This window comes from Pseudophryne corroboree, chromosome 5 (assembly GCF_028390025.1).
Source record: "Pseudophryne corroboree isolate aPseCor3 chromosome 5, aPseCor3.hap2, whole genome shotgun sequence".
NCBI classification, from domain to species: domain Eukaryota; kingdom Metazoa; phylum Chordata; class Amphibia; order Anura; family Myobatrachidae; genus Pseudophryne; species Pseudophryne corroboree.
The window spans coordinates 100,610,215-100,631,904 of NC_086448.1; the positions used below are offsets into that span (position 1 = coordinate 100,610,215).

General features: G+C 48.1%; 1 protein-coding gene across 2 annotated transcripts in view; it reads left to right on the top strand.

Moving 5' to 3' along the window:
- STEAP2 (STEAP2 metalloreductase) overlaps window positions 1–21,690 on the top strand; it is a 159,900-nt gene that overhangs the window by 21,137 nt on the left and 117,073 nt on the right. The window contains exon 1 of one of the 2 annotated variants that reach the window (XM_063921502.1): window positions 3,847–4,131. The exons of the other annotated variant lie outside the window; for it this stretch is intronic. The gene's annotated coding sequence lies outside the window, so the exon portion shown is untranslated. Of the gene's footprint in view, window positions 1–3,846; window positions 4,132–21,690 lie in introns of those variants that run through there. 2 annotated transcript variants of the gene reach the window in all.

Below are 21,690 nucleotides of genomic sequence, written 5' to 3' on the forward strand. Positions count from 1 at the left end.
AGTACTGTGAATCATAAGAAGGAGATGAGTAAGAACGATACTCGTGGTTCCGGATGGGTCAAGAAGGACTTGGTACCCGGAACTTCAAGAGATGCTCACGGAAGAACCGTGGCCTCTACCATTTAAGAAAGGACCTGCTCCAGCAGGGGCCTTGTCTGTTCCAAGACTTACTGCGGCTGCGTTTGAAGGCATGGCAGTTGAACGCCGGATCCTGAAAGGGCATTCCAGATGAAGTCATCCCTACCCTGGTCGAAGCCAGGAAGGATGTAACCGCAAAACATTTTCACCGCATTTGGCGAAAATATGTTGCGTGGTGTGAGGCCAAGAAGGTCCCTACAGAGGAATTCCAACTGGGTCGTTTCCTACATTTCCTGAAAACAGGACTGTCTATGGGCCTAAAATTAGGGTCCATTAAGGTTCAAATTTCGACCCTGTCAAATTTCTTCCAGAAAGAACTGGCTTCAGTGCCTGAAGTTCAGACGTTTGTAAAAGGGGTACTGCATATACAGCCTCCTTTTGTGCCCCCAGTGGCACCTTGGAATCTCAATGTTGTTTTGAGTTTCCTAAAGTCACATTGGTGATCCACTCACCACTGTGGAATTAAAATATTTCACATGGAAGGTGAAGATTCTATTAGCCCTGGCTTCAGCCAGGCGTGTGTCAGAATGGGCGGCTTTATCATATAAAAGCCCTTACTTAATTTTTCATTCTGACAGGGCAGAATTGAGGACTCGTCCTCAATTTCTCCTTAAGGTGTTTTCTGTTTTTCACATGAACCAACCTATTGTGGTACCTGCGGCTACTAGGGACTTGGAGGACTCCAAGTTACTTGACGTTGTCAGGGCCCTGACTCGCTGTTTAGCCTGTATGCACCCAACAAGATGGGTGTTCCTGCTTCTAAGCAGACGATTGCTCGCTGGATTTGTAGTACAATTCAGTTTGCACATTCTGTGGCAGGCTTGCCACAGCCAAAATCAGTAAAAGCACATTCCACAAGGAAGTGGGCTCATCTTGGGCGGCTGCCCGAGGGGTCTCGGCTTTACAACTTTGCCGAGCTGCTACTTGGTCAGGGGCACACCCTGACTGAGGAGGACCTGGAGTTCTCTCATTCGGTGCTGCAGAGTCATCCGCACTCTCCCGCCCGTTTGGGAGCTTTGGTATAATCCCCATGGTCCTGACGGAGTCCCCAGCATCCACTTAGGACGTTAGAGAAAATAAGAATTTACTTACCGATAATTCTATTTCTCGTAGTCCGTAGTGGATGCTGGGCGCCCATCCCAAGTGCGGATTGTTTGCAATACTTGTACATAGTTATTGTTACAAAAATCGGGTTATTCTTGTTGTGAGCCATCTTTTCAGAGGCTCCTTCGTTGTTATCATACTGTTAACTGGGTTCAGATCACAGGTTGTACGGTGTGATTGGTGTGGCTGGTATGAGTCTTACCCGGGATTCAATATCCTTCCTTATTATGCACGCTCGTCCGGGCACAGTATCCTAACTGAGGCTTGGAGGAGGGTCATAGGGGGAGGAGCCAGTGCACACCACCTGATCCTAAAGCTTTTATTATTGTGCCCTGTCTCCTGCGGAGCCGCTAAACCCCATGGTCCTGACGGAGTCCCCAGCATCCACTACGGACTACGAGAAATAGAATTATCGGTAAGTAAATTCTTATTATTTGGCACGGAGGTACCTCTTACTTTCACAATTTAGTAGTGGTTATCAATATCACACTATTTTTTTAGCTCTGTATTTGGGACATTCTTGTCTTGTGTGCACAATAGTCACGGATGAGAGTTTATATAAACGGTCATTCACGTCAGTCCCTGACACAGTGGAGCTTACAATCCATATTCCCTAGCACATACACACCAGCAGGGCTGTCTTTTCATATGGGCTCAATGGACAGTTGTTCAAGTGCCCTAGGGGTATAAGTGCCTTATTTTGACAGCTGAGGGTCCCTTTTTCCAGGGGTACCAGATTTGTGAAAATCAGCCATGGGGAACCGGAGATATCCCACTTCAAAGCAGTAGTCCCCATCCAAGCCTGTTAATTGCTCTTCCCAGCCAGATATGGGCCTAATTCAGACCTGATCGTACGATCAGTTTCACAGACATGCGGGGGGACGCCTAGCACAGGGCTCTGCCCCCCGCACACAGGTACAAAAGCATTGCACGGCGGCAATGCTTTTGTACCTGAGGAGTAGCTCCCGATCAGCACAGCTCCTGCGCTCTGGCAGGGAGCTACTCGTCACTTCCTGGGTCGCAGCGGCTGCATGTGACGTCACGCAGCTGCCACGACCCGCCCCCTGCACATCCGGCAATTTCTGCGTTGCCCGGACCGCGCCCCCAAAACGGCGGCCAAATGCCGCCGGGCCGCCCAGCGACTGTCTCTGCCTGTCATTCAGGCAGAGGCGATCGCTGGGCAGAGATATCGATCGCATCTCTGGCATGCACCGGCGAACTGCGGTGCCGGAGCATGTGCAGTTCAGACCTGATCGTCCGCTGTGCGAAAACGCACAGCAGCAATCAGGTCTGAATTAGGCCCTACGTTGGGTTGTCTGACTTAGGCTGGGTACATACTTGCTGATGTCAGTGACAGCGAGCAAGATCCCCCGCAAACAATATCGTTCATACACACTGAACGATATCGTTTGCGTCTGGTCAGTGACAGCATGCACCCACATCCAGGTGCATGCCGTCTCGTACAATATCTTGAGATTTCAAGTTGAAAACAAAAGATTTTGTACCTCGTTAACAACCCGCAGGAGCGCGCATCGTTAACGATAGAGTATACACACTTGCAGATACGATATATCATCCGATCCGCCGGTGCGGACGATATATCGGGTGCACATCGGCAAGTGTGTACCCAGCCTAAGAGTTTTTCTGAGGGTATACTCCAAAAGTTGGGATTCTCCCTTATTTAGTGGTCACTGGTAACTTGTCTCTACTATGCCCAGAACCAGAGATATAAGCCTTCCAGCAGCTGGTCCCTGCTCCAGCTCCACACGTCTGGTATGCAGGTTTATATATTCGTTGGTGGATTGCTCTGGCTCCTGAACTTTGATCCCCAAGTCCCCAGTATCTCCTGAAAGGTGAGACTCTGTAGCTTTTTATTCCATTGAAAGCTAAAAAAAAATCTGTTTCCAGGAACTGGAGCTATCTGCAGTCAAGCAAGCTGCCCTCCCACCGGAAAATGATGAATAATAAGCCCACTCCACTACTAAAATCCCCCCCCCCCCCCAATCCCTCCCTCCCCCCTGCGTATTAAACACTTCCTACCACCCTGGACCCCTTCATTCTGCCCAATGCCCCCTTCAACAGTTTATCACTGTTGCCGCACCCTCCAGGTTTGCAATATTCTACGGGGAGAGGGGATGAGTACTATCCCCCCTGGGTCTGCCACTGGGTGTATCTTAGGTAAATGATTTGCATTAAAAAAGGAGGGGGGGGGGGGGGGGGAAATCCTACTTGTCTCCACAATTGGGGGCATACTGTAAGAAGACAAATCTGGCTCACAGGGAGATATTTTATTTTTAATTATCTTTTATTTCTATGGTGGCACCCTGTTTCAGCAGCACCATACACGTAGCTGTGGAACTACAAGTTCCAGCACATCTTTCCTGTTAGTCCAGTAGGACAAGCTGGGACTAATATAGTTCCACAAAAGCTAAGCTTGATAATTAGTCAGTGTCCATCTGCACTTTTCTACCAGCTGCTGTGTGTCAGGTCCGTCTGCAGAGCAGCCTCCTTCCCCACCAGCCACCACACCACAGACCACAGGCCATCCAGTCATTCTCCCCGCACCGTTGTACTGTAGATGCAGATACTTGCACCGAATGTGGGAGAGCATTTCATCCACACTGCAGACAATTCCACCTCCACTGATTGCATTGCATAGGATAAAACAGAATACTAGTCCCTGATATTTTCCACCAAGCAAAGCAACAACACTTGCGGTGGCAGCCAATCACAGAGCTTCTCTCATGCACTGCAGCCCTGAATGCTGCTCAGAGCCGAGCAGGAACTGGCTGAGCCCTCTTGCTGGGTGGCCGGGTGATGTGCTGCAGGCAGGGCTAAATCTCCGGTGCACTGACTGAGCCCGCTGCATAGGCACAGGCTGGAGGAGAGGTAAGTGGCCACGCTGGGCTCATTAAACAGGGGGTCGGAGCAGCACATGCAATACCTGTCCTTGGTCGCAGCTTAAATATATGAATGCATTACTGAGAGTTCCCAGTGTGTGTGTCTGAGCACTGCATGCATATGTACCGGTGCATCCTTCCACCGTGCAGCTGACAGAGAGGAGGATGAGACAGACTGGTGATTGAAGTACTGAGAAATGCACCCAGGATAAAGGGGATATGCTGCTGATGCAGACACAGGCAGGATAATGGGGATTTGCTGCTGATGCAGACACAGGCAGGATAATGGGGATTTGCTGCTGATGCAGACACAGACAGGATAATGGGGATTTGCTGCTGATGCAGGCACAGACAGGATACTGGGGATATGCTGCTGATGCAGACACAAACAGGATAATGGGGATATGCTGCTGATGCAGACACAAACAGGATAATGGGGATATGCTGCTAAATGCAGACACAGACAGGATAATGGGGTATGCTGCTGATGCAGACACAAACAGGATAATGGGGATATGCTGCTAAATGCAGACACAGACAGGATAATGGGGATATGCTGCTGATGCAGACACAGGATAATGGGGTTATGCTGCTAATGCAGACAGGATAATGGGGATATGCTGCTAATGCAGACACAGACAGGATAATGGGGATATGCTGCTAATGCAGACACAAACAGGATAATGGGGATATGCTGCTGATGCAGACACAGACAGGATAATGGGGATATGCTGCTAATGCAGACACAGGATAATGGGGATATGCTGCTAATGCAGACACAGGATAATGGGGATATGCTGCTGATGCAGACACAGACAGGATAATGAGGATATGCTGCTGATGCAGACACAGGATAATGGGGTTATGCTGCTAATGCAGACACAGGATAATGGGAATATGCTGCTAATGCAGACACAGACAGGATAATGGAGATATGCTGCTAATGCAGACACAAACAGGATAATGGGGATATGCTGCTGATGCAGACACAGACAGGATAATGGGGATATGCTGCTAATGCAGACACAGGATAATGGGGATATGCTGCTAATGCAGACACAGGATAATGGGGATATGCTGCTGATGCAGACACAGACAGGATAATGAGGATATGCTGCTGATTCAGGCACAGACAGGATACTGGGGATATGCTGCTAATGCAGACACAGGATAATGGGGATATGCTGCTAATGCAGACACAAACAGGATAATGGGGATATGCTGCTGATGCAGACACAGACAGGATAATGGGGATATGCTGCTAATGCAGACACAGGATAATGGGGATATGCTGCTGATGCAGACAATGACAGGACAATGGGGATATGCTGCTGATGCAGACACAGACAGGATAATGGGGATATGCTGCTGATTCAGGCACAGACAGGATACTGGGGATATGCTGCTGATGCAGACACAGACAGGACAATGGGGATATGCTGCTAACGCAGACACAGGATAATGGGGATATGCTGCTGATGCAGACACAGACAGGTAATGGGGATATGCTGCTAATGCAGAGACTGACAGGATAATGGGAATATGCTGCTGATGCAGACGCAGGCAGGATAATGGGGATATGCTGCTAATGCAGATGCAGACAGGATAATGGGAATATGCTGCTAATGCAGACGCAGACAGGATAATGGGGATATGCTGCTAATGCAGATGCAGACAGGATAATAGGGATATGCTGCTGATGCAGACGCAGACAGGATAATGGGGATATGCTGCTAATGCAGACGCAGACAGGATAATGGGGATATGCTGCTGATGCAGACACACACAGGATAATGGGGATATGCTGCTGATGCAGACACACACAGGATAATGGGGATATGCTGCTAATGCAGACACAGACAGGATAATGGGGATATGCTGCTGATGCAGACACACAGGATAATGGGGATATGCTGCTGATGCAGACACACACAGGATAAAGGGGATATGCTGCTGATGCAGACACACACAGGATAATGGGGATATGCTGCTAATGCAGACACAGGATAATGGGGATAAACGCAGACAGGATAATGGGTATATGCTGCTGATGCAGACACAGACAGGATAATGGGGATATGCTGCTAATGCAGACACAGACAGGATAATGGGGATATGCTGCTAATGCAGACACAGACAGGATAATGGGGATATGCTGCTAATGCAGACACAGACAGGATAATGGGGTTATGCTGCTGATGCAGACGCAGACAGGATAATGGGAATATGCTGCTGATGCAGACGCAGACAGGATAATGGGGATATGCTGCTGATGCAGACACAGACAGGATAATGGGGATATGCTGCTGATGCAGACACAGACAGGATAATGGGGATATGCTGCTGATTCAGATACACACAGGATAATGGGGATATGCTGCTAAATGCAGACACAGACAGGATAATGGGGTATGCTGCTGATGCAGACACAAACAGGATAATGGGGATATGCTGCTAAATGCAGACACAGACAGGATAATGGGGATATGCTGCTGATGCAGACACAGGATAATGGGGTTATGCTGCTAATGCAGACAGGATAATGGGGATATGCTGCTAATGCAGACACAGACAGGATAATGGGGATATGCTGCTAATGCAGACACAAACAGGATAATGGGGATATGCTGCTGATGCAGACACAGACAGGATAATGGGGATATGCTGCTAATGCAGACACAGGATAATGGGGATATGCTGCTAATGCAGACACAGGATAATGGGGATATGCTGCTGATGCAGACACAGACAGGATAATGAGGATATGCTGCTGATGCAGACACAGGATAATGGGGTTATGCTGCTAATGCAGACACAGGATAATGGGAATATGCTGCTAATGCAGACACAGACAGGATAATGGAGATATGCTGCTAATGCAGACACAAACAGGATAATGGGGATATGCTGCTGATGCAGACACAGACAGGATAATGGGGATATGCTGCTAATGCAGACACAGGATAATGGGGATATGCTGCTAATGCAGACACAGGATAATGGGGATATGCTGCTGATGCAGACACAGACAGGATAATGAGGATATGCTGCTGATTCAGGCACAGACAGGATACTGGGGATATGCTGCTAATGCAGACACAGGATAATGGGGATATGCTGCTAATGCAGACACAAACAGGATAATGGGGATATGCTGCTGATGCAGACACAGACAGGATAATGGGGATATGCTGCTAATGCAGACACAGGATAATGGGGATATGCTGCTGATGCAGACAATGACAGGACAATGGGGATATGCTGCTGATGCAGACACAGACAGGATAATGGGGATATGCTGCTGATTCAGGCACAGACAGGATACTGGGGATATGCTGCTGATGCAGACACAGACAGGACAATGGGGATATGCTGCTAACGCAGACACAGGATAATGGGGATATGCTGCTGATGCAGACACAGACAGGTAATGGGGATATGCTGCTAATGCAGAGACTGACAGGATAATGGGAATATGCTGCTGATGCAGACGCAGGCAGGATAATGGGGATATGCTGCTAATGCAGATGCAGACAGGATAATGGGAATATGCTGCTAATGCAGACGCAGACAGGATAATGGGGATATGCTGCTAATGCAGATGCAGACAGGATAATAGGGATATGCTGCTGATGCAGACGCAGACAGGATAATGGGGATATGCTGCTAATGCAGACGCAGACAGGATAATGGGGATATGCTGCTGATGCAGACACACACAGGATAATGGGGATATGCTGCTGATGCAGACACACACAGGATAATGGGGATATGCTGCTAATGCAGACACAGACAGGATAATGGGGATATGCTGCTGATGCAGACACACAGGATAATGGGGATATGCTGCTGATGCAGACACACACAGGATAAAGGGGATATGCTGCTGATGCAGACACACACAGGATAATGGGGATATGCTGCTAATGCAGACACAGGATAATGGGGATAAACGCAGACAGGATAATGGGTATATGCTGCTGATGCAGACACAGACAGGATAATGGGGATATGCTGCTAATGCAGACACAGACAGGATAATGGGGATATGCTGCTAATGCAGACACAGACAGGATAATGGGGATATGCTGCTAATGCAGACACAGACAGGATAATGGGGTTATGCTGCTGATGCAGACGCAGACAGGATAATGGGAATATGCTGCTGATGCAGACGCAGACAGGATAATGGGGATATGCTGCTGATGCAGACACAGACAGGATAATGGGGATATGCTGCTGATGCAGACACAGACAGGATAATGGGGATATGCTGCTGATTCAGATACACACAGGATAATGGGGATATGCTGCTAAATGCAGACACAGACAGGATAATGGGGTATGCTGCTGATGCAGACACAAACAGGATAATGGGGATATGCTGCTAAATGCAGACACAGACAGGATAATGGGGATATGCTGCTGATGCAGACACAGGATAATGGGGTTATGCTGCTAATGCAGACAGGATAATGGGGATATGCTGCTAATGCAGACACAGACAGGATAATGGGGATATGCTGCTAATGCAGACACAAACAGGATAATGGGGATATGCTGCTGATGCAGACACAGACAGGATAATGGGGATATGCTGCTAATGCAGACACAGGATAATGGGGATATGCTGCTGATGCAGACACAGACAGGATAATGAGGATATGCTGCTGATGCAGACACAGGATAATGGGGATATGCTGCTAATGCAGACACAGGATAATGGGAATATGCTGCTAATGCAGACACAGACAGGATAATGGAGATATGCTGCTAATGCAGACACAAACAGGATAATGGGGATATGCTGCTGATGCAGACACAGACAGGATAATGGGGATATGCTGCTAATGCAGACACAGGATAATGGGGATATGCTGCTAATGCAGATGCAGACAGGATAATAGGGATATGCTGCTGATGCAGACGCAGACAGGATAATGGGGATATGCTGCTAATGCAGACGCAGACAGGATAATGGGGATATGCTGCTGATGCAGACACACACAGGATAATGGGGATATGCTGCTGATGCAGACACACACAGGATAATGGGGATATGCTGCTAATGCAGACACAGACAGGATAATGGGGATATGCTGCTGATGCAGACACACAGGATAATGGGGATATGCTGCTGATGCAGACACACACAGGATAAAGGGGATATGCTGCTGATGCAGACACACACAGGATAATGGGGATATGCTGCTAATGCAGACACAGGATAATGGGGATAAACGCAGACAGGATAATGGGTATATGCTGCTGATGCAGACACAGACAGGATAATGGGGATATGCTGCTAATGCAGACACAGACAGGATAATGGGGATATGCTGCTAATGCAGACACAGACAGGATAATGGGGATATGCTGCTAATGCAGACACAGACAGGATAATGGGGTTATGCTGCTGATGCAGACGCAGACAGGATAATGGGAATATGCTGCTGATGCAGACGCAGACAGGATAATGGGGATATGCTGCTGATGCAGACACAGACAGGATAATGGGGATATGCTGCTGATGCAGACACAGACAGGATAATGGGGATATGCTGCTGATTCAGATACACACAGGATAATGGGGATATGCTGCTAAATGCAGACACAGACAGGATAATGGGGTATGCTGCTGATGCAGACACAAACAGGATAATGGGGATATGCTGCTAAATGCAGACACAGACAGGATAATGGGGATATGCTGCTGATGCAGACACAGGATAATGGGGTTATGCTGCTAATGCAGACAGGATAATGGGGATATGCTGCTAATGCAGACACAGACAGGATAATGGGGATATGCTGCTAATGCAGACACAAACAGGATAATGGGGATATGCTGCTGATGCAGACACAGACAGGATAATGGGGATATGCTGCTAATGCAGACACAGGATAATGGGGATATGCTGCTGATGCAGACACAGACAGGATAATGAGGATATGCTGCTGATGCAGACACAGGATAATGGGGATATGCTGCTAATGCAGACACAGGATAATGGGAATATGCTGCTAATGCAGACACAGACAGGATAATGGAGATATGCTGCTAATGCAGACACAAACAGGATAATGGGGATATGCTGCTGATGCAGACACAGACAGGATAATGGGGATATGCTGCTAATGCAGACACAGGATAATGGGGATATGCTGCTAATGCAGACACAGGATAATGGGGATATGCTGCTGATGCAGACACAGACAGGATAATGAGGATATGCTGCTGATTCAGGCACAGACAGGATACTGGGGATATGCTGCTAATGCAGACACAGGATAATGGGGATATGCTGCTAATGCAGACACAAACAGGATAATGGGGATATGCTGCTGATGCAGACACAGACAGGATAATGGGGATATGCTGCTAATGCAGACACAGGATAATGGGGATATGCTGCTGATGCAGACAATGACAGGACAATGGGGATATGCTGCTGATGCAGACACAGACAGGATAATGGGGATATGCTGCTGATTCAGGCACAGACAGGATACTGGGGATATGCTGCTGATGCAGACACAGACAGGACAATGGGGATATGCTGCTAACGCAGACACAGGATAATGGGGATATGCTGCTGATGCAGACACAGACAGGTAATGGGGATATGCTGCTAATGCAGAGACTGACAGGATAATGGGAATATGCTGCTGATGCAGACGCAGGCAGGATAATGGGGATATGCTGCTAATGCAGATGCAGACAGGATAATGGGAATATGCTGCTAATGCAGACGCAGACAGGATAATGGGGATATGCTGCTAATGCAGATGCAGACAGGATAATAGGGATATGCTGCTGATGCAGACGCAGACAGGATAATGGGGATATGCTGCTAATGCAGACGCAGACAGGATAATGGGGATATGCTGCTGATGCAGACACACACAGGATAATGGGGATATGCTGCTGATGCAGACACACACAGGATAATGGGGATATGCTGCTAATGCAGACACAGACAGGATAATGGGGATATGCTGCTGATGCAGACACACAGGATAATGGGGATATGCTGCTGATGCAGACACACACAGGATAAAGGGGATATGCCACTGATGCAGACACACACAGGATAATGGGGATATGCTGCTAATGCAGACACAGGATAATGGGGATAAACGCAGACAGGATAATGGGTATATGCTGCTGATGCAGACACAGACAGGATAATGGGGATATGCTGCTAATGCAGACACAGACAGGATAATGGGGATATGCTGCTAATGCAGACACAGACAGGATAATGGGGATATGCTGCTAATGCAGACACAGACAGGATAATGGGGTTATGCTGCTGATGCAGACGCAGACAGGATAATGGGAATATGCTGCTGATGCAGACGCAGACAGGATAATGGGGATATGCTGCTGATGCAGACACAGACAGGATAATGGGGATATGCTGCTGATGCAGACACAGACAGGATAATGGGGATATGCTGCTGATGCAGGTACAGACAGGATAATGGGGATATGCTGCTGATGCAGACACAGGATAATGGGGATATGCTGCTAATGCAGACACAGGCAGGATAATGGGGATATGCTGCTAATGCAGACACAGACAGGATAATGGGGATATGCTGCTGATGCAGACGCAGACAGGATAATGGGAATATGCTGCTGATGCAGACGCAGACAGGATAATGGGTATATGCTGCTGATGCAGACACAGACAGGATAATGGGGATATGCTGCTAATGCAGACACAGACAGGATAATGGGGATATGCTGCTAATGCAGACACAGACAGGATAATGGGGAAATGCTGCTGATGCAGACGCAGACAGGATAATGGGAATATATGCTGCTGATGCAGACGCAGAGAGGATAATGGGGATATGCTGCTGATGCAGACACAGACAGGATAATGGGAATATGCTGCTGATGCAGACGCAGACAGGATAATGGGGATATGCTGCTAATGCAGACACAGACAGGATAATGGGGATATGCTGCTGATGCAGACGCAGACAGGATAATGGGAATATATGCTGCTGATGCAGACGCAGACAGGATAATGGGGATATGCTGCTGATGCAGACACAGACAGGATAATGGGGATATGCTGCTGATGCAGACACAGACAGGATAATGGGGATATGCTGCTGATGCAGACACAGGATAATTGAGATATGCTGCTGATGCAGACACAGACAGGATAATGGGGATATGCTGCTGATGCAGGCACAGACAGGATAATGGGGATATGCTGCTGATGCAGACACAGACAGGATAATGAGGATATACTGCTGATGCAGACACAGACAGGATAATGGGGATATGCTGCTGATGCAGACGCAGACAGGATAATGGAAATATGCTGCTGATGCAGACGCAGACAGGATAATGGGTATATGCTGCTGATGCAGTCACAGACAGGATAATGGGGATATGCTGCTAATGCAGACACAGACAGGATAATGGGGATATGCTGCTAATGCAGACACAGACAGGATAATGGGGATATGCTGCTCATGCAGACACAGACAGGATAATGGGGATATGCTGCTGATGCAGACGCAGACAGGATAATGGGGATATGCTGCTGATTCAGGCACAGACAGGATACTGGGGATATGCTGCTGATGCAGACACAGACAGGACAATGGGGATATGCTGCTAACGCAGACACAGGATAATGGGGATATGCTGCTGATGCAGACACAGACAGGTAATGGGGATATGCTGCTAATGCAGAGACTGACAGGATAATGGGAATATGCTGCTGATGCAGACGCAGGCAGGATAATGGGGATATGCTGCTAATGCAGATGCAGACAGGATAATGGGAATATGCTGCTAATGCAGACGCAGACAGGATAATGGGGATATGCTGCTAATGCAGATGCAGACAGGATAATAGGGATATGCTGCTGATGCAGACGCAGACAGGATAATGGGGATATGCTGCTAATGCAGACGCAGACAGGATAATGGGGATATGCTGCTGATGCAGACACACACAGGATAATGGGGATATGCTGCTGATGCAGACACACACAGGATAATGGGGATATGCTGCTAATGCAGACACAGACAGGATAATGGGGATATGCTGCTGATGCAGACACACAGGATAATGGGGATATGCTGCTGATGCAGACACACACAGGATAAAGGGGATATGCTGCTGATGCAGACACACACAGGATAATGGGGATATGCTGCTAATGCAGACACAGGATAATGGGGATAAACGCAGACAGGATAATGGGTATATGCTGCTGATGCAGACACAGACAGGATAATGGGGATATGCTGCTAATGCAGACACAAACAGGATAATGGGGATATGCTGCTAATGCAGACACAGACAGGATAATGGGGATATGCTGCTAATGCAGACACAGACAGGATAATGGGGTTATGCTGCTGATGCAGACGCAGACAGGATAATGGGAATATGCTGCTGATGCAGACGCAGACAGGATAATGGGGATATGCTGCTGATGCAGACACAGACAGGATAATGGGGATATGCTGCTGATGCAGACACAGACAGGATAATGGAGATATGCTGCTGATTCAGATACACACAGGATAATGGGGATATGCTGCTGATGCAGACACAGACAGGACAATGGGGATATGCTGCTGATGCAGACACAGACAGGATAATGGGGATATGCTGCTGATGCAGGTACAGACAGGATAATGGGGATATGCTGCTGATGCAGACACAGGATAATGGGGATATGCTGCTAATGCAGACACAGGCAGGATAATGGGGATATGCTGCTAATGCAGACACAGACAGGATAATGGGGATATGCTGCTGATGCAGACGCAGACAGGATAATGGGAATATGCTGCTGATGCAGACGCAGACAGGATAATGGGTATATGCTGCTGATGCAGACACAGACAGGATAATGGGGATATGCTGCTAATGCAGACACAGACAGGATAATGGGGATATGCTGCTAATGCAGACACAGACAGGATAATGGGGATATGCTGCTGATGCAGACGCAGACAGGATAATGGGAATATATGCTGCTGATGCAGACGCAGAGAGGATAATGGGGATATGCTGCTGATGCAGACACAGACAGGATAATGGGAATATGCTGCTGATGCAGACGCAGACAGGATAATGGGGATATGCTGCTAATGCAGACACAGACAGGATAATGGGGATATGCTGCTGATGCAGACGCAGACAGGATAATGGGAATATATGCTGCTGATGCAGACGCAGACAGGATAATGGGGATATGCTGCTGATGCAGACACAGACAGGATAATGGGGATATGCTGCTGATGCAGACACAGACAGGATAATGGGGATATGCTGCTGATGCAGACACAGGATAATTGAGATATGCTGCTGATGCAGACACAGACAGGATAATGGGGATATGCTGCTGATGCAGGCACAGACAGGATAATGGGGATATGCTGCTGATGCAGACACAGACAGGATAATGAGGATATACTGCTGATGCAGACACAGACAGGATAATGGGGATATGCTGCTGATGCAGACGCAGACAGGATAATGGAAATATGCTGCTGATGCAGACGCAGACAGGATAATGGGTATATGCTGCTGATGCAGTCACAGACAGGATAATGGGGATATGCTGCTAATGCAGACACAGACAGGATAATGGGGATATGCTGCTAATGCAGACACAGACAGGATAATGGGGATATGCTGCTCATGCAGACACAGACAGGATAATGGGGATATGCTGCTGATGCAGACGCAGACAGGATAATGGGAAATATGCTGCTAATGCAGACGCAGACAGGATAATGGGGATATGCTGCTGATGCAGACACAGACAGGATAATGGGGATATGCTGCTGATGCAGACACAGACAGGTTAATGGGGATATGCTGCTAATGCAGACGCAGACAGGATAATGGGGATATGCTGCTGATGCAGACACAGGATAATTGAGATATACTGCTGATGCAGACACAGACAGGATAATGAGGATATACTGCTGATGCAGGCACACACAGGATAATGGGGATATGCTGCTAATGCAGACACAGACAGGATAATGGGAATATGACAGGATAATGGGGATATGCTGCTAATGCAGACAGAGACAGGATAATGGGGATATGCTGCTGATGCAGACGCAGACAGGATAATTGGAATATGCTGCTAATGCAGACGCAGACAGGATAATGGGGATATGCTGCTGATGCAGACACAGACAGGATAATGGGGATATGCTGCTAATGCAGACACAGACAGGATAATGGGGATATGCTGCTGATGCAGACACAGGATAATTGAGATATGCTGCTGATGCAGACACAGACAGGATAATGGGGATATGCTGCTGATGCAGACACAGACAGGATAATGGGGATATGCTGCTAATGCAGACACAGACAGGATAATGGGGATATGCTGCTAATGCAGACACAGACAGGATAATGGGGATATGCTGCTGATGCAGACACAGACAGTTGATGGGGATATGCTGCTGATGCAGACACAGACAGGATAATGGGGATATGCTGCTGATGCAGACACAGACAGGTGATGGGGATATGCTGCTGATGCAGACACAGACAGGTGATGGGGTATTGATCACTGACTGCATATAGCACATTTCTGCCGTGTGGGGTATTTGCTCTCACATAGCTTCAATCAAAAGAAAATTCTATATAAATCCTGCATATGCATATATTAACTCCTACATAGTCTCCCATTCAGTGGTGGATTTTACCTATGTGCTGCAGGACTGCAAACCCCCCCTTACCGCCTCCAGTAAAATGTGCCACCTCAGCCGATGCAGTCCATAAAAGCCGGGCTTTTGCGCATGCCCAGTGCCATCGGCGCTACTGAGCATACTCCAGTCCCGGCGCCTGTCAGCTAAATTGTACAGGTGTCGGTACCCGGCCGGCAGCAGGGACCAGGCAGCACGGCCAGTGGTAGCCCCCCTCCTCCACTGAGGTAGGAGCCACCGCTTGTTCCCATCATGTGCTGGCTACTGAATTTGGTTAGAATACACATTTTCAACCTTAAACACTCTTCATCAATAAATATTAACTAATAAGGCCCAGGTCCCTGGGGTCATAGTTACTCCTTTTCCTTGACATTAATTGCAAGCTCATCATTTAAGTGTTTAAAATGTATTGTTGTTTTTCAGCTGTTGTGAACAAAATAACCCCATTGTTTGCGTTATCTGCCCTGGCAGAGACTTGTCTGTAAATGAAGTACTGCATGGATTAATTGTACTGTAAATGGAAAAAATGATTAGGTTAGACTAGCTTAATGTATACAAGCAAGTTGTCATAATTAGATTTGGATAATTACAGGTGCACGTGTGCAGCTGCGGGGATGTGGCTGTGCAATACCGTACAAATAAAATGCTATTGCAATCCAAGTGCTGCATCAGGCCATAGTAGCGATGGTCGCAGCTCTCAGCCAGTCTGCGTAAGGCCTTGAGCTTACACAGACTGGCCATCAGAACCAGTCAGCCGGATCCAGGAAGAGTGTGTTTGACGACGCTGAGTCCGGGGGCTCGGCACGCTTACAAAACTGGGGGTTATGTAAAACAGACCCGGTTACCACTCCCCCCCGTTTCCCAAATGCTGCCACATATCAAGCTGCGGCCAAGGGGGGACTACGAGCGATCTCTTGCGCACATGCACAGACCCCCAACTATCGGATTTGTATATAAACTATCATGAATACTACATTGTCAAATGGCAATGGAGGTCATCTAATAAGCGCAAATAGGCCGCTCTGCAGCTTATATGTAGCTTTAGAACAGATGTGCTCATCAAATTGCACAAATGCACCAGGAATTGCATTGGGGAACTTAGGTTTGCGGAGCAAGGTGGCAGCATTGGTGGCAGAACGGCAGTTTGCTGCTCAATCCAACATTTTCATGTAATTTGCTGTATTAACATTTTTTGTTATGGTCTCTGTAAATCACCTGGATGTATGTTTCATAACATTTCTCATACGTCCTAGAGGATTCTGGGGTCACATTAGAACCATGGGGTATAGACGGGATCCGCAGGAGACATGGGCACTTTAAGACTTTGAAAGGGTGTGAACTGGCTCCTCCCTCTATGCCCCTCCTCCAGACTCCAGTTTTAGAATTGTGCCCAGGCAGACTGGATGCATTCTAGGGGAGCTCTACTAAGTTTCTCTGAACAGATTTATGTTAGGTTTTTTATTTTCAAGGAGGACTGCTGGCAACAGTCCACCTGCTTCGTGGGACTTAGGTGAGAGAAGTATGACCAACTTCTAGTGAGTTCAATGGCTCTGCTTCTGGCTGACAGGACACCATTAGCTCCTGAGGGTGATGATCGCTGGGCGCTCCCGGATGCTCACTTCCGCAGCCTGCCTCCCGCAGCACCCCCTTACAGAGCCAGAAGTCAGAAGACAGGTGAGTAGCAGAAGATCAGAAGACTTCTCCAGTGACGGCATTCTGAGGTACCGCGCAGCGTGCGGAACGCTGCGCGCCATGCTCCCACACATACATAGGCACTGCAGGGCGCGGGGGGGGGGGGGGGGGGGGGGTTGGGGAGGGCGCCCTGGGCAGCATAAATCCTCATCAAAAGTTAACTGGCAAGAGGGGACATTAGTGCCTGGGCACTGTCCTAACCCCCGCCAGTATAATTATTTGTTTAATTTGAGCGGGACAGAAGCGCGCCAATACCGGGGCGGAGCTTCTTCCTCACTCTCACAGCTCACTGCTCTGCGCCATTTCCTCTCCACAAGGCTGCAGAGACGATGGTCCTTCCTTACACTGCTGACAAGATTCAGGGTGCAAAACGGGGGGCGCAGTACATATTGGTGCAGTATTTTGACATTTAAAAGCGCTACAGGTCTGAGGCATTTTTTAGTGTTTTCAGAGTTGTTAGTTTGGCGCTGGGTTGTGAGCTGGCAAATCCTCTCTGTGTCCCTCTGGCAGACTTTACTGTGGGTCTGTCCCCTATAAGCCCGGTGTGTCTGTGGGTGTTTGGTACACGTGTGTCGACATGTCTGAGGCTGAGTGCTCTTCCCAGGAGGAGGCTGTATTAGGGACACAGACGACTGTGGGGGTGACCCTGTCGGCACCGCCGACTCCTGACTGGGTGAATGTCTTGAATGCGAATATGGCTCTTATCAGTAAGAGATTAGATAAGTCTGAGTTTCAGACCCAGGCGTAGAAAAAAATCTGTGGAGGATATGTTATTGCAGGTCCAGGATCCCTCGGGGTCGCAAAAACGTTCTTTTGCCCAGTTGATGCACACTGATACCGACACGGACTCTGATTCCAGTATTGACTATAGTGATTCCAGATTAGATCCAAAATTGGCAAAGAGCATTCAGTACATGATTGTGGCTATTAAAGATGTATTACATATCACTGAGGACCCTGCTGTTCCTGATAAACGGGTCTGTATGTATAAAGAAAAGAAACCGGAGGTGACGTTTCCTCCCTCTCATGAACTGAACGTTCTATTTGAAAAAGTCTGGGAAATCCCTGACAGAAAGTTTCAAATCCCCAAAAGGATTCCGGTTGCTTATCCTTTTCCCACTGAGGACAGGAAAAAGTGGAAGTCACCCCCCATTTTGGACAAGGCCCTGTCACGTTTGTCTAAAAAGGTGGCTCTCCCAGCACCGGGCACGGCAGCCCCTTAAGGACCCGGAAGATCGTAAGCAAGAAACTACGTTAAAATCCATTTATGTGGCACTGGGTCAACTATACCACGGTGGAGTGCTGAAGTCATTTCAGCAACTTAAGATCGAATTTGATGTGCCTAACACAGTTATGTTCCGATACTTTCGGCTTAGACATGCTATACAGACCCAATTCCCTCACGGCCCACCATCGATTGCTGACTCACCTGTTAAAACGCTGCTTGCTTCAATGAGCCGGAGGGGGAAGGTGTCTACCATATATGCTGCTCTAAATAACAATAGCTACCCCGATCTGTTAAACAATCTCCGTATTAAATGGGAGACTGACTTGGGGCAATTGTCCCAAGAGCAGTGGCTTCAGATTATGAGTTCACTTAAATACACTACTCCATGTATAAGGTATAAGCAGGTTTTTTTTTACATTCTACACAGGTCCTATCGCACTCCGATTGGTATGCAGAGGGCTGGTCTTAGGGAAGACTCTAATTGCCCCAGGTGTCAGGCAGCTGATGCCGGATTTTGGCACTTATTGTGGGACTGCCCTGAGATTTCCCTTTTCTGGCATAGAGTTTGGGGTGATGTAGTCATGACAGCACCGTCCCTTCCTACATTAGATCCTGGCATATGTTTATTTGGGCTAGATTTGGAGGAGACGCACTCTGTTTTGCTGTACAAATATGTCCTGTGTCTCACAACGCTAGCTAAGGTGGTTATTGCTAGGGTCTGGTTCTCTGCTGATACACCTAGGGTGGAGCACTGGAGGGCGTTGGTGAACGAGGTAATTCGCCATGAGAGACATATGTATAAAATACGGGGCTCCACCTCTCGGTTTACGGAGATGTGGGGCCGCTGGGGTGGCGCAGGGCTGGGCGAACAAGTATTAAACACATGAGCGACATTGTAAAACTATGGATACTCCTCGTCATGGATATATATATGTAACTATATATGATAAGAAATAACACGCACACCAAAATGTGATTGGAAAAACCGGTTTATTGATGGCAACTGTTAAAGTTATAGTTAAATTTCAATGTTGATGCTTTGTTTTGTTTGTTTGTGACATAAAACTCAATAAAAACTACTTGATTTAAAAAAAAAAATCCATTTATGCGACCACGGGTACGCTGCTCAGACCTGCCAGTGCATCTGCGTGGGTGAGTAGTGCTATCGAAAAGTGGGCAGATAACTTGTCGTCTGATATAGATACACTGGATAGGGATAGCATCCTCTTGACGCTGGATTATATCAAGGACGCTGCAGCATACCTAAGGGAAGCTGCGAGAAATATTGGCCTTTTGGGATCAAAAGCCAATGCCATGGCGGTCTCGGCTATGCGAGCATTGTGGATTCACCAATGGAATGCTGATGCAGACTCCAAGAAAAATATGGAGTCTCACCCATATAAAGGTGGTGTCTTGTTTGGGGATGGCCTCAATGATTTGGTATCTACGGCTACCGCGGGTAAGTCATCTTTTTTACCTTATGTTCCTCAGCAACAAAAGAAAAGCACCACTATCAAATGCAGTCCTTTCGGCCCAATAAATACAGAAAAGGGCGAGGCTCTTCATTCCCTGCTAGTAGAGGGAGGAGAAGAGGTAAAGGATCAACAACCTTGTCGAGTTCGCAGTAGCAGAAGTCTTCCCCTGCTTCTGCCAAATCCACCGCATGACGCTGGGGCTCTCTTGCAGGAGTCCGCACCGGTGGGGGCACGTCTAAAACTCTTCAGTCAGTTCTGGATTTGTTCGGGCCTAGACCTGTGGGTTTTACAAATAGTGTCACAAAGGTACAAACTGGAGTTTCAAGACGTTCCTCGTCACCGATTTCTCTGACGTCCTAAGTGGATGCTGGGACTCCGTAAGGACCATGGGGAATAGCGGCTCCGCAGGAGACTGGGCACAACTATAAAGAAAGCTTTAGACTACTGGTGTGCACTGGCTCCTCCCACTATGACCCTCCTCCAGACTTCAGTTAGAATCCTGTGCCCGGCTGAGCTGGATGCACACTAGGGGCTCTCCTGAGCTCCTAGAAAGAAAGTATATTTAGTTTTTTTATTTTACAGTGAGATCTGCTGGCAACAGACTCACTGCAGCGAGGGACTAAGGGGAGAAGAAGCGAACCTACCTAACTGGTGGTAGTTTGGGCTTCTTAGGCTACTGGACACCATTAGCTCCAGAGGGATCGACCGCAGGACCCGACCTTGGTGTTCGTTCCCGGAGCCGCGCCGCCGGCCCCCTTACAGAGCCAGAAGCAAGAAGTGTTCCGGAAAATCGGCGGCAGAAGACTTCAGTCTTCAACAAGGTAGCGCACAGCACTGCAGCTGTGCGCCATTGCTCCTCATGCACACCTCACACTCCGGTCACTGATGGGTGCCGGGCGCTGGGGGGGGGGGGGGGCGCCCTGACGGCAATATAAGACACCTTGGCTGGCAAATCTACACCATATATAGTCCTAGAGGCTATATAGGTGTAAAAATACCCCTGCCAGAATTCCAGAAAAAGCGGGAGAAGTCCGCCGGAAAAGGGGCGGGGCCATCTCCCTCAGCACACTGGCGCCATTTTTCCCTCACAGCTCCGCTGGAAGGAAGCTCCCTGGCTCTCCCCTGCAGTCTACAAGCTACAGAAGGGTAAAAAAGAGAGGGGGGGCACTAAATTTAGGCGCAGTATATATATATATATATATATATATATATATATATATATATAAAGAGTAGCTATAAGGGAAAACACTCATTTATAGTGGGATCCCTGTGTTATATAGTGCTCTGGTGTGTGGTGGCATACTCTCTCTCTGTCTCCCCAAAGGGCTTTGTGGGGTCCTGTCCTCTGTCAGAGCATTCCCTGTGTGTATGCAGTGTGTCGGTACGGCTGTATCGACATGTTTGATGAGGAGGCTTATGTGGAGGCGGAGC